Below are 13,532 nucleotides of genomic sequence, written 5' to 3' on the forward strand. Positions count from 1 at the left end.
AGATACTATTGTACTTGCTTCCTATTTCTCAAACTATTCTTCTCTTATCTATTGGTTAGAATAATTCCATTTAAAAATAACAAAATGGGCTGGGCACGGTGGCTCACGCCTGTAATCCCAGCAGTTTGGGAGGCCGAGGTGGGTGGATCACGAGGTCAAGAGTCTGAGACCAGCTGGGCCAATATGGTGAAACCCACTAAAAGTACAAAAATTAGCCAGGCATGATGCTGGGTGCCTGTAATCCCAGCTACTCGGGAGGCTGAGGCAGGAGAATTGCTTGAACCCGGGAAGTGGAGTTTGCAGTGAGCCAAGATTGCGCCACTGCACTCCAGCCTGGGTGACAGAGCAAGACTCCATCTCAAAAATAAATAAATAAGTAAATAAAAATAAAAATAACAAAAAGTTCAGCACAAGCTGGCTTAAACAAAGATTTATCAGCTCATGCATCATCAAAAGACCAGTGGTTAGTAAGCTTCAGGTATAGTTTGATCAGGGCTCAGGCTCTGCAGTTCTTCAGTCTTTGCCCCCTTCTGAGGTATTGGCTTTGTCCTCAGTCAAATTTCCCACATAGTTGTAAGATGGCTGCCAACACAGCTTTTTAAGTCATATCCATGGGAACAAAGGGTTTTTATCTTTGCTCTAATTGGATCATCCCAAAACAATTGCTGTGGAAATGCCATGTGCTGTTTGGCTTAAGACTGAGCCACCTCCATCAGTTGTTATGATAAAAGGCTGAAATTACTCCTGGAGCTAGAGATGAGAGGGATCCCATGCAAATCACAAGGCTAAGACAGAAGGCTTGCTTTCCTCAATTTCACTCTGGGCTCCTTATCAGTCCTTCAACTCCTCCTCTTTATTTACTCATCTTCTAAATGCTTAACTTACGTTTTAAACCTCCCATTATAAGATCTTGAGTTCCTTTTACTACTGCTATCAAATTACTCACCATGTTTTGTTAGAATCTGTTGACTGATAACTCTCTTCCTCATTAGTCTAAGGTCCATGAGGGTAGAGTGCATGAGTATACTGTTCACCCTGTCATGTGTCAGAAGGCTTGTAACAGACTAAGCTCAAAATATCTGTGTTGAATGATGGCCTGAGTAATTACTATTCTAAGTGATTTTTCTTACTGAAGTCGGTAATGTCATCCCCATTTTACACATGAGGAAACTAAGGTTCTGAGAGGTCCAAGTGTTACGAAGGATCAGAATTGGACTTTGAACCATCAGTCTCACACCAAAACTCATGTTTTTCTTTCTGTTATTCCTCCAGCCATGAAGGAGAAAAATTACATCTGTAAAGTCTGAGGATGCGGTGCCCTTATTCTTGGTAGAGGTTGGCTGCAGTTAACAGAAATCTGAGGTCTTCTTTATCTATTACTTGAGAGATCACCTGCTTTTCCTCTGGCTGACACTATCCCAACTCTGACACTGTTCCTGCACCTTTTCGCACAGCATGGCCTGGTCCCAAAGTCCTGCCTAGGATCCAACAGGAAACAGCTAAATGGTACAGACTTCAGGGAGGATATGTTGGTATTTTAAGAATTGTGGGCTGGGTATGGTGGCTCATAACTGCATAATTGTAATCCTAGCACTTTGGGAGGCTGAGAGAGGGGGATCACTTGAGCCCTGGAGTTTGAGATGAGCCTGAACAACATGGTGAAACCTTGTTTCTACAAAAAATATGAAAAATTAGCTGGGCATGATGGTGCACACCTGTAGTCCCAGCTACCCAGAAGGCTGGAGTAGGAGGATCACCTGAGTCCACGAGGTCAAGGCTGCAGTGAGCTGTGTGTTGCACTCCAGCCTGCGCAACGGAGTGAGACTCTGTCTCAAAAAAAAAAAAAAAAAGAAAAGAAAAAAGAAAAAAAGAATTATAACAGGCTATAATAAGCGGGTGTAGTGGTGTGGTGGCTCACACCTGTAATCTCAGTACTTTGGGAGGCTGAGGCAGAAGTATCACTTGAGCCCAGGAGTTTGAGACCAGCCTGGGCAACAACTTCATCTCTACAGAAGAATTTCTGAAAATTAGTTGGCCATGATGGCACACACTTGTGGTCTCAGCTACTTAGGAGGCTGAGATAGGAGGATCACTTGAGCTCAGGAGGTAGAGGCTAATTGTACCACTGCACTCCAGCCTCGGTGACAGAGTGAAAAAGAAAAAAATTATAATAACAGCTCATTTAATCTTCATAGCAACCCAAGCCATAGATATTACTATTTTCCCCATTTTACATTTGAAAAAACTGAGGATTAGAAAGACTAAATACTTTGTCTAAGGACACAGACTTATAAACAGCAAAATGTTGATTTGAAGCCAGGCAGCCTGACCTTAGAGTTCATGGTCTTAAGAAGCCATAGTTCAGAGACTAAGGAGTGAGGGGAGAGAATAAAGACAAGCACCCGGGGCCATAGGCTACCACCTGGACCTTGTCTCGCTCAGTGAGAGGTGAAAAACCACTGTGGTTTATTTGGTTTTCATAAAATGAGAATTTTTCTCCATTAGGCTGGGTGCAGCGGCTCACGCCTGTAATCCCAACACTTTGAGAGGCTGAGGGGGGCAGATCATTTGAGGTCAGGAGTTCGAGACCAGCCTGGCCAACATGGTGAAACTCTATCTCTACTAAAAATAGAAAAAAGTTAGCTGGGCGTGGTGGCACACACCTGTAATCCCAGCTACTAAGGAGGTTGAGGCAGGAGTATCACTTGAACTCAGGAGATGGAGGTTGCAGTGAGGTGAGATTGTGCCACTGTACTCCAGCCTGGGGGTGACAGAGTGGGACTCCATCTCAAAAAAAAAAAAAAAAAAAAAAAAAAAAAGAATTTTCTCCCTTTGAACTGGCTGGTTTAGTATATTTTCCCCTATATCAGCAATAACTATTTATGAAACACTTACTATATATATGCCAAGCACTGTGCTTGCCACAGGGGAATATCAAGGTAAATCAGGCATGATCCTTATCCACAAAGAACTTTGTATTGCAAGTGGCAGAAACCAAACTAGCTAGAGCAAAAGAGGAATTTATAGGCTTAAGTACCAGAAAAGTCTAAGGGAGAATTCTAACTTCAGGTACAGCTGAATCCAGGGGCTTAAACATCATCATCGCCAGTCATGGTGGCTCATGCCTGTAATCTCAGCACTTTGGGAGGCCAAGGCGGGTGGATCACCTGAGGTCAGGAGTTCAAGACCAGCCTGACCAACATGGTGAAACCCCGTCTCTACTAAAAATGTGAAAACTAGCCGGGTGTGGTGGCAGGCGCCTGTAATCCCAGCTGCTCAGGAGACTGAGGCAGGAAAATGAATCGCCTGAACCCGGGAGGCAGAGGTTGTAGTGAACTGAGATCATGCCATTGCACTCCAGCCTGGGCAATAAGAGTGAAACTCCGTCTCAAAAATCAAAAAACAAACCATCATCATCATCATCGTCATCATCATCATCATCCATTTCTGTTCTTTCCTCTGATGTGGCTCCACTCCTGGGTAGGTCATTTCCAGACAGTGGCCCTAATAGATCCAGAACCAAACATCAGACCAAGGGGATTGAATGCAGACGTTGGTTAGGCACACGTGCTCTTCTGAGCCAGCTAGGGCGCGGGAAGGCAGGAGAGAGAAGATGAGGGAGCAGCGGAGCCCTAAAGGAAGATCAGATCCTTTATCAAAAAAAGGAGTGAATACTAGTCTGGCAAAAATAATGTTGCCCATCATTATACTTATTTAACAAGAAAGGGCATGGTAAGGGAATGCGTCATGATGAGGTGGCACTCCTATTATAGGGATGATGTGTCCTCCTCTTCAAAGAGGCAGTTCCGGAGTAGTAGATGAGGATGGCATTTGGGGGTGAAGGCAGTTATAGAAAGGACCTCTTAAAGACTGCATGACTGAACTGAGTCTTGAAAAACAGAAGACTTGGATCATCAGGGAAGAAAGAGGGAGAACCTTCTAGGTAGGAGGCACAATAGAGGCAAAGGATTGGAGGTGCTTAGGAACAGAGAGAGTAAAGCAGAGTTAGCTATTTAATCTCAGCACTTTGGGAGGCCAAGGTGGGTGGATCACTTGAGGTCAGGAGTTTGAGACCAACCTGGCCAACTTGGTGAAATCCCATCTCTGCTAAAATTACAAAAAAATTAGCCGGGTGTGGTGGTGCACACCTGTTGTCCCAGCTACTTGGGAGGCTGAGGTGGAAGAATCGCTTGAACCCAGGAGATGGAGGTTGCAGTGAGCTGAGATCGTACCACTGTACTCCAGCCTGGGTGACAGAGTGAGACTCTGTCTCAAAAAAAACAAAAAACAAAAAACAGAAACGGAGTGGAAAACTGAAGCAATGAGGGGGGTGTTTCTTGGCCTGAGCCTTTCTCAGGATGAGGGATGTTATGGGTAAGTTCCATTTTTGAGATTCTTTCTATGTTGCAAAATGAAGACATATCAAGAGAGTACTAAACATTCTTGTCTATTTTAACTCTTTATGTTCAACAAAGAAACACTCAATCATCCTTCCCCCAACACAACCCAGGTAATTGTGCTATTCTCAAGAAAATTAGAGGATCGCTAAAGGATGTTATTACACATTGTCCAGGTGGGGGTGGGCTAGCCGTGGCCACAAATGAAAAGTGTAGAATGAACATTTTTTTCCACCTTGTCAGAAGCCTTTATTGACTGTCTGTGGAGACGAATTTGGAGAGGACACTGAAGTCTTGGACCAGTGGCATTCTGCTCTATGTCAGCCCTGCTCCAGGCTTCTCAGAGAACTGATGTGGGGTGAGTAACTGGGCGAGTTCAGCAGTGGTTCCACAAGGTGGGAGATAGGCCTGCCATGTTGCTGAACTCTAGGGAGCACCATCCACATCAGAATCCCTGGGAGTGATGCCCTGGAGTTGTGCAGGACGCAAAGCCTGTGTGCCCAGACATGGTGGCCCATGGAGAGTGGTGCGATGTCAAAAGAAATGGGGAAAATGTCTAGTCCCAGCAGATTAGAAAAACATAGCTCACCATTCATTATCTTTGCTAAAGTCACCAAACGGCAATCTTTTTGGGGTTTAGTTCTTGTTAGTGTCAATTGACAGAATACAAGTTGGCCAGGATTCTCCACTAGTAAAGAGTCAACCAACAAGGCTGTAAAATAATTACTATAAGTTATGATTCTCAAGTAATTCATCACCATCAACATAGAAAACATTCTGTGTGTTCAGAAGCATTTGCACAAAGACAGTGTGTACTTTGGAAGGAATTCCTAGAGCCCCTTAGTTTAAGCAAATCCAATAAGTGAAAAGCTGACTTTAGACAAAAAGGCTAATTCAGGGGAATTATTCACTTTGCAAAATAATGCTTCACTTTACGAAAATATTTCCCTGTGGTATTTCCTACTACACGAAGTCCTCGTTAGCATGTTTATAACATGAGACTATTTTGTAAAAATAGTGACGGCCTCACCACTTTGAAGGGACACCCCTGTTACGGGGGTGATGAGCATCAGGATTGGAAACTGCTTACAGACCAGGAACAGGACCCCAGTGTCACTAACAAGGATCCTGTGTCCCCCATCAGGTCCGTACTCCAGCAGCTCAAAATGTTACCAGCTAAATCCTTCTGAGGCTCCTAGAGACAGCTGTGGGGCCACGATACCGTGATGGATTTCATAAGAGGGAGGGAAATCCCAGCTCTGAGAAACAGAGTGACTCACCCAAGGTCAACAGCAAGTCAGTGGGCAGGCCTGGGACCCTCCCTGCTCCTGGCAGCCCAGCCTAGTGTGCTGTGTATTTTTAAAAGCCCAGAGGTTCCTCCCTCCAGAAGTTAAATTCCCATCTCCTTGAGTGTGAGTTGGACTTCGTGACTTACTTCTAACGAATAGAGAATGGAAAGGAAAATACAGTGAATTCACAGTGGAGAAACCTCACAAATACCACCTTAGGTAAGGTTAATGTCAAGGTTAACATCACCAGTAATATTGCAGGTTGATGGCATGTGCCCCTGACATGATACAATGTGAATGGCATGGCACGTCTTCCCAAACCTCATGACCTCAGTTGACTTATGAGAAAACATGAGTCAACCCCAAATTGAGGAACATTCTACGAAACACCTGAGTGCTAATCTTCAAAAGCTCTCCAGGTCATGAAAGACAAGAAACGACTGCGAAACTGTCATGAAGGAGACTAATGAGACATGATGGCAAAGGCTAAATGTTATGTGGAATCCAAGATGGGCTCTTGGGACGAAAGAAGGGCAATATTGAAAACTGGGGAAACCTAAATAAGTCTGTAGTTTGGCTAATAGTATTGTGCCAATGTTTTTGTTGCTATTGGTTTGCTTTTTTGAGACAGGGTCTCACTCTGTTGTCCAGGCTGGAGTGCAGTGGCTCACGGCAATCTCCGCCTCCCAGGCTCAGGGGATCCTCCCACCTCAGCCTCCCGAGTAGCTGGGACTACAGGCATGCACCACCACACCCGGGTGTCAATGTTAATGTCTTCATTTTGACAAATGGATCATGGTTATGTAAGTAGTTAACATTAGGGAAAGCTGGGTGGAGGGTATGAGAACCTCTCTGTACGATCTTTATAACTCTTTTATAAATCTAAAATTATTTCCAGAAAAAAGGTTTTGGTTTTGTTTATGAAGCCCAGAGGTAATTTAAATGCATGATCTTTTACTTGCTTTCCTTTTGGGAAGGTGGACTATCATCAGGGCTGGGGGACACATTTGGCCAGTCTGGCCAGCTCTGGCTTCTTCCAGAGAAAAAGCTGTACCACATCCCCCAAATTCTGCAGAATACCGTACCACCTGTCCCATTTTCTGACATTAGCCCAGCTGCCTGTCAGAGTGTGACAATGCCCAGGAATGGGATGGTGGGCCTGCAGAGCCAGGGAGGAAAATCAACACAGGCTATAAGGGGCTCGTGTACAGGGGTCAGGGGCCTTCTCAGAATAATTTCCAGGCCTCAGGGAAACGCATGATTCAAGAATATAAAGTTAATCAATTTCCATCCACCAGTCAAATTGATCAATATTATGCACACACAATGGCCAAAAGGAGAGAAGGACATCCCAAGATGCCATGGTGGTGGGGGGGGGGGAAATCATTGTTTCTTGCCCATTCTGACAGTCTCCAAAGATGGCCACCATCAATTTCTTCTCTCCAAGTACATGCGCGCTGCTCAACCCATCAAACAACTATCACTAGATGGAATCTCTCCTAGCCTTGAATTTGGGCTGCACTTTTGACTTACTTTGACCAATACAATGTGGCAGAAGTGATGCTGTGCCAGTTATAGGTCTAACCTCTGAGAGTTCTGACAGCTTCTTGTTTCCCTCTTGAAGCCAGCTTTTGCAGAAATCCTGGAAACCCTGAGACTCTGAGGCTGCCATATTGTGAGGAAGCCCAAGATAACTGAGGGGAGAAGCCCATAGAGGACAACAAAGTTCCAGATGTGTGGGGTGAAACCTTAGACCTGCCAGTCCAGCTCACTCGCCAGTAGAATTCAGCCACATGAGTGACCTCAGCTGATGCCAAGAGAGTAGAATGGCCTGACTGATCCTACTAAAGCCACAGCATCATGACAAATGACAAATCATTGTTCATTTAAACTGCTAAGCTTTGGGTTGATTGGTTATGCAGCAATGGATAACTGAAGTGATCATGGACATACTTTCTTCCTGTTACTCAACTTTTTATACTTACCCTCACACATTTCAACTTTCTTTAAATATAATATATCAAAATAAAAGGCAAAATATGCCTCATTTATGTAAAGTAGTGGTAGAATATTTCAGACAGATATTAATTCAGGAATTGGAAATCAGATTATATTACTTATCTGCTCCTATTGTTTTGCTGGCTTCATACATCACTCAGAATAAAAGCCACATCATCAAGGCCCCATATGAGTTGTCCTCTACTCCTTGCCTTCCTGACCTCAATTTCTACTACTCATTGCCTTTGATCTTCCTTGAATGTGATAGGTGCAGTCTACCCCAGGACCTTTGCATTTGCTGTTCCTTGTGGCTGGAATGTTCTTATCACAGACATATTCATGGACTACCTGCCCTCTCATCTCCTTCAGGACTTCACTGACAAGGTAAAAATTGATACCTAACCTGATTTATTTATTTATTTTATTTTTGAGACAGAGTTTCCCTCTGTTACCCAGGCTGAAGTGCAGTGATATGATCTCAGCTCACTGTAACCTCCACCTCCTGGGTTCAAGCAATTCTCATGTCTTAGCCTCCTGAGTAGCTGGGACTACAGGTGTGCACCACAACCCTGGGCTAATTTTTTTTGTGTGTGTATTTTTAGTAGAGACAGGGTTTCACCATGTTGGCCAGGCTGGTCTCAAACTCCTGGCGTCAAGTGATCTGTCTGCCTCGGCCTCCCAAAGTGCTGGGATTACAGGCATGAGCCATTGCGCTGGCCACCTAACCTGATTTAAAGTTGCTACTCTCCCCATTTCTGACCCTTTCTACCTGCTGCCTTGCTTTATTTTTCTTCATCACACTCATTTCCACTTAGTGTACTGTGTAGTATTATCCATCTTGTTTGTGGTCATCTCCTCTCATTAAAACCTCATTTCCAAGAAAGCAGACATTTCTGCTTGTTTTGTAGGCTTCTATAAATCTAGAACTTAAAAGGGTGTGTGGCACAAAGTTGGCCTTCATTAAATCTTTGATAAATGAATAAATGAACAAATGAATGTTCTAAATTCCAAAGCTTAAACTCCTGGTGGTTTTAGGCTGGTGTGTAGTGCATAGCCTCACCTACTGGCAATGTATGGCACTGCAGTTCAGCTCTATGAGACAAGAGTTTGGAACCACCAAGAATGCATTTAGGAGAACCTCAAGCCTATAGACCAGTGGTCAACAAACTTTTTCTGTAAAGGGCTAGATACTAAATATTTTAGGCTGTGTGGGTCATATGTCCATCACAATTGCTTGACACTGTCCTTGTAGCATGAAAACGGACTTTGGCAAAATATAAGCAAATGAATGTGGCTGTGTTTCAATAAAACGGTATAGACACTGAAATGTGAATTTAATATAATTTTATATATCACAAAATAGTTTTCTTCTTTTGATTTTTTTTTCAAACATTTACAGATGTGAAAACCAGTCTTGGCTTGCAGGCCATATGACAGTAGATGGTGGAGCACCTTTGGACAATGGGCTATAGTTTGCTGAACACTGCTATTGACAATCTCCAAGTGACCCAATGTGTGGACAAAGAATTCCATTTCCCAGGGTGAAGACTATTCATTTTTACAAAGTATCATTCATAATATAACTTCATGAATATTCATAGTAATTTCTGCATTCCAGGCACTTTTGTAGCCAACATGCATGGATGAGACAGTGTGAAGCAGTGGCCAAATGAAAAGAACAAATCTTCAGGCTGGGAATGCCAAATCTACTAACCTCTTCATGCTTCCTTCCTTTGAGAAGGAGATGGCCCATGTAGGAGGGAGCATGGCAGGCTATCAAAAGTAGGGTGACACAGGAATCAGGTTGACAAAGGTGCTAAAAAGGGAAAGGCTATGAGTCTGTTTCTTAAATGAACAAACTGGCTCTTCTGAATCTCTTGGCTGAAGTCTGTGCCCCTGGCCCCAGACAGGTATTATATTGGTCAGGATTCTCCAGAGAAACAGAGCAAACACACACACACACACAAACCATAATATATGTGTATTTATATGTATATAAGCAATGAACCAGTTCCATATATATTCATATTGTGTATATATGTGTGTGTATATACATATGTTTATGGAATATATATATTTATATATATATATAAAAATATATATATGGAACTGGCTCATGTGGTTATGGAGGCTGAAAAGTCCTGCAATTTAGTCGGGCTCCATGGCTCACACCTGTAATCCCAACACTTAGGGAGGCTAAGGCAGGTGGATCATTTGAGGTCAGGAGTTCAAGACCAGCCTGGCCAACATGGTGAAACCTTATCTCCTCTAAAAATACTAAAATTAGCCAGATATGGTGGCACATGCCTATAATCCCAGCTATGTGGGAGGCTAAGGCAAGAGAATCACTTGAACTTGGGAGGCAGAGGTTGCAGTGAGTTAATTTTGTGCCACTGTACTCCAGCCTGGGCAATAAGAGCAAGACTCTGTCTCAAAAAAAAAAAAAAAAAAAAAAAAAAAAGGAAGTCCTGCTATTTATGCCTGCAGGCTGAAGACCTAGGAAAGCCAGTGCTATAGTTTCAGTCCAAGTCTGAAGGTCTGAGAATTAGGAGAGCCAATGGTTTAAGTCCCAGACCAGGAAGACTGATGTCTCAGCTAAAAGAGTCAGACAGAGAGTGAATTCAATCTTCTTGCTCAGTTTTGTTCTGGTCACATCCTCAATGTATTGGATGAGGTCCACCCACATTGGGGAGGGGAATCTGCTTTCCTGGGTCCACTAGTTCAAATGCTCATCTCTTCTGCAAACACCCTTGCAGGCACATCCAAAGGTAATGTTTAACCAGATATCTGGGCATCCCGAGCCCAGTCAAGTTGACACATAGAATAGCCATCAGAACTATCTTGTGTAGGTAGGAAAGGTCAGAAAGGGAGGAACTTTTAGAAGAGGGCCAGTTCAAACCCAGTCCCTTTCTGAACACAGGAGGGGTGAGCCATTTTAACAACCAAAATATCAGACAGTGATCCTGCTTCACAGCATGACGCTGACCCTTTGTGATCTCTGGGGGTGTGTTGTGGAAGGAGTAGACACCAAAGATCACAAAGTGTCATTTTGTACTGGCAAAGATTATTTTTATTTATTTATTTATTTATTTATTTATTTATTTATTTATTTATTTATTGTTTTTGAGATGGAGTCTCGCTCTGTCGCCCAGGCTGGAGTGCAGTAGCATAATCTCAGCTCACTAAAACCTCCACCTCCCAAATTCAAGTGATTCTCCTGCCTCAGCCTCCCGAGTAGCTGGGATTACAGGCACCCACTACCATACCTGGCTAATTTTTGTATTTTTAGTAGAAATGGGGTTTTGCCACATCAGCCAGGTTGGTCTCGACCTTCTGACCTCAGGTAATCCACCCGCCTCGGCCTCCCAAAATGCTGGGATTACAGGCATGAGCCACCATGCTTGGCTTATTTATTTATTTATTTATTTGAGAACCTTTAGTATGAAAAATTCCAAACAAGGCTGGGCATGGTGGCTTACACCTGTAATCTCACCACTTTGGGAGGCTGAGGTGGGTGGATCACCTGAGGTCAGGAGTTAGAGACCAGCCTGACCAACATGGTGAAACCCATCTCTACTAAAAATACAAAAATTAGCTGGTCATGGTGGTGGGTGCCTGTAGTTCCAGCTACTCAGGAGGCTGAGGCAGGAGAATCACTTAAACCCAAGGAGGCAGAGGTTGAGGTTGCAGTGAGCTAAGATCACACCACTGCACTCCAGCCTGGGTGACAAAGTGAGACTCTGTCTCTAAAAAAAAAAAAAAAAAAAGAAGAAGAAGAAAAATTCTAAACACAGAAGTAGAGAACAAATCAAAGCAAAGCCCTAGGTACCTGGTTACCCAGGTTCAAGAGCTGTCAACCCACAGCCCAAATTGTTTTCTCCATAGTGCGACCCTAGGTAACTCTGGAATAAATTCCAGATCTCAAGTCATTTTAGGAAGCAAAGGACATTTTATTTATTTAAATAAAAAAATTTAATTTTCCCTTCAGTTTTACTAAGGTATAATTGGCTAACAAAAATTGAATATGTTTACAGAGTACAATGTGATATTTTTATATGTGCACACATTGTGAAAGGACTAAATCAAGCTAATTGACATATCCATCACCTCACATGCTTATTTTTTGAGGTGAGAACATTTAAGAGCTACTCTCTTGACAAAGGTGATTTTAATTATATAGGAATTCATTATTTGGAGTTCCAAAACTACTCAAAATCCACTAAGAAAGATGAAAAACTAGGCCAGGTGCGATGGCCCACACCTGTAATCCCAGCACTTTGCGGGGCTCAGGAGGGTGGATCACCTGAGGTCAGGAGTTTGAGACTGGTCTGGACAACACGCTGAAACCCCGTCTCTACTAAACATACAAAAATTAGCCAGGCGTGGTGGCAGATGCCTATAATCCCAGCTACTTGGGAGGCTGAGACAGGAGAATCGCTTGAACCTGAGAGGCAGAGGTTGCAGTGAGCTGAGATTGCGCTGCTGCACCTGAGATTGCGCTGCTGCACTACAGCCTGGGTGGCAGAGCGAGACTCCATCTCCAAAAAAAGGAAAATGAAACACTGAAGCCGCATGGACTCCCCGTGCCTTCGGTCTCCTCCACTTTGCTGTTTACGTCTGAGTTCTTATTGGTGGTGGTGGTTTTATTTCAACCTCCCCTTTAAAATTTCTTATTTTTTCCACCCTGTTTACATTCTTGGGAACAAGAGAAAAAAGAAACCCAAGCCCACGTGTGCAGAAGGTGTGCCCCCGTCCCCTCTCCTCCCTCTCCTTTCCCTCCCTAGGTAAAAAGACCACAAGCATAAACTTAAAAAAATAAAGTTAAGCAAAAGGAAAGTAATAAAAATAATCCATGTTCTCATCACCAAGAGATTGTCATTGTTGCAAATTCTTCCCACATTAAAACACACACACACACACACACACACACACACACACACAAATTATCTTACCATATAAAACCTTTGGAGCTTGATTTTTGCCCCCTTATTAAAGTATCTATGACACATCTCTTATGCTAACAAAAGATACGTCTTCGCCAGGCACAGTGGCTCAACCCTGTAATCCCAGTACTTTGGGAGGCTGAGGTGGGGAGATTACTTGAGCTGAGGAGTTCGAGACCAGTCTGGGCAAAATGGTGAAACCCCATCTCTACTAAAAATACAAAACATTAGTGGGGCATGGTGGCGCATGCCTGTAGTCCCAGCTACTTGGGAGGCTGAGATGGGAGGATAATCTGAGTCAGGGAGGTTGAGGCTGCAGCGAGTCAAGAATGCACCATTGCACTCTAGCCTGGGCAATGGAGTGAGACTCTGTCTCAAATAAATAAATAAATAAACAAATGAATATATGCATCTTTATCACAGCTCTTAATGGCTCTGTATATCTACATCCATTATGTAGATATACCTTCATCTTAAAACCATTTTCTTATTGGTATGTATTTTGGTTATTTAAATCTTTTGTTATTATAATTAAACTGTAATAAACATCCTTGAGCAATCTTGCGCCCTTGTTTAATCATTTCCTTTGGATAAATTAATCTAAGCAGAATTTCTGGGGCAAAGGGTACCTACATATTTAAGGCTTTTCAGTCATACTGCCAAGATGCTTTGTAGTAAGGTGATACTAAGGCCATACCAAGTGAACTGGGAAGGCAAAAGAGTGCCCGTTACCCTAATCTTTACCAATATTGCATATTATCATTCTCATAACCTTTGCCAATCTGACAAGTGGGTAATTGCATCTCGTAATTTTAATTTGCATTTCTTTGATCACTAGGGAGGTTAACGATATTTAAAGTGTTGGATGACCAACTTTGCAAATTTATTTTTAGAATCTATTTTGG

The 13,532-nt window shown here is 43.1% G+C and overlaps 1 long non-coding RNA gene across 1 annotated transcript; it reads left to right on the plus strand.

Moving 5' to 3' along the window:
* The first annotated feature begins 1,356 nt into the window (after positions 1 to 1,356).
* LOC139356190 (uncharacterized) lies at positions 1,357 to 7,968 on the plus strand. Its single transcript, XR_011607640.1, has 3 exons — positions 1,357 to 1,506; positions 6,338 to 6,489; positions 7,953 to 7,968. It is a non-coding gene; the product is annotated as an uncharacterized lncRNA (long non-coding RNA).
* Positions 7,969 to 13,532: the final 5,564 nt, after the last annotated feature.

The sequence above is a fragment of the Macaca nemestrina genome, chromosome 9, assembly GCF_043159975.1.
Source record: "Macaca nemestrina isolate mMacNem1 chromosome 9, mMacNem.hap1, whole genome shotgun sequence".
Taxonomy (NCBI): Eukaryota; Metazoa; Chordata; class Mammalia; order Primates; family Cercopithecidae; genus Macaca; species Macaca nemestrina.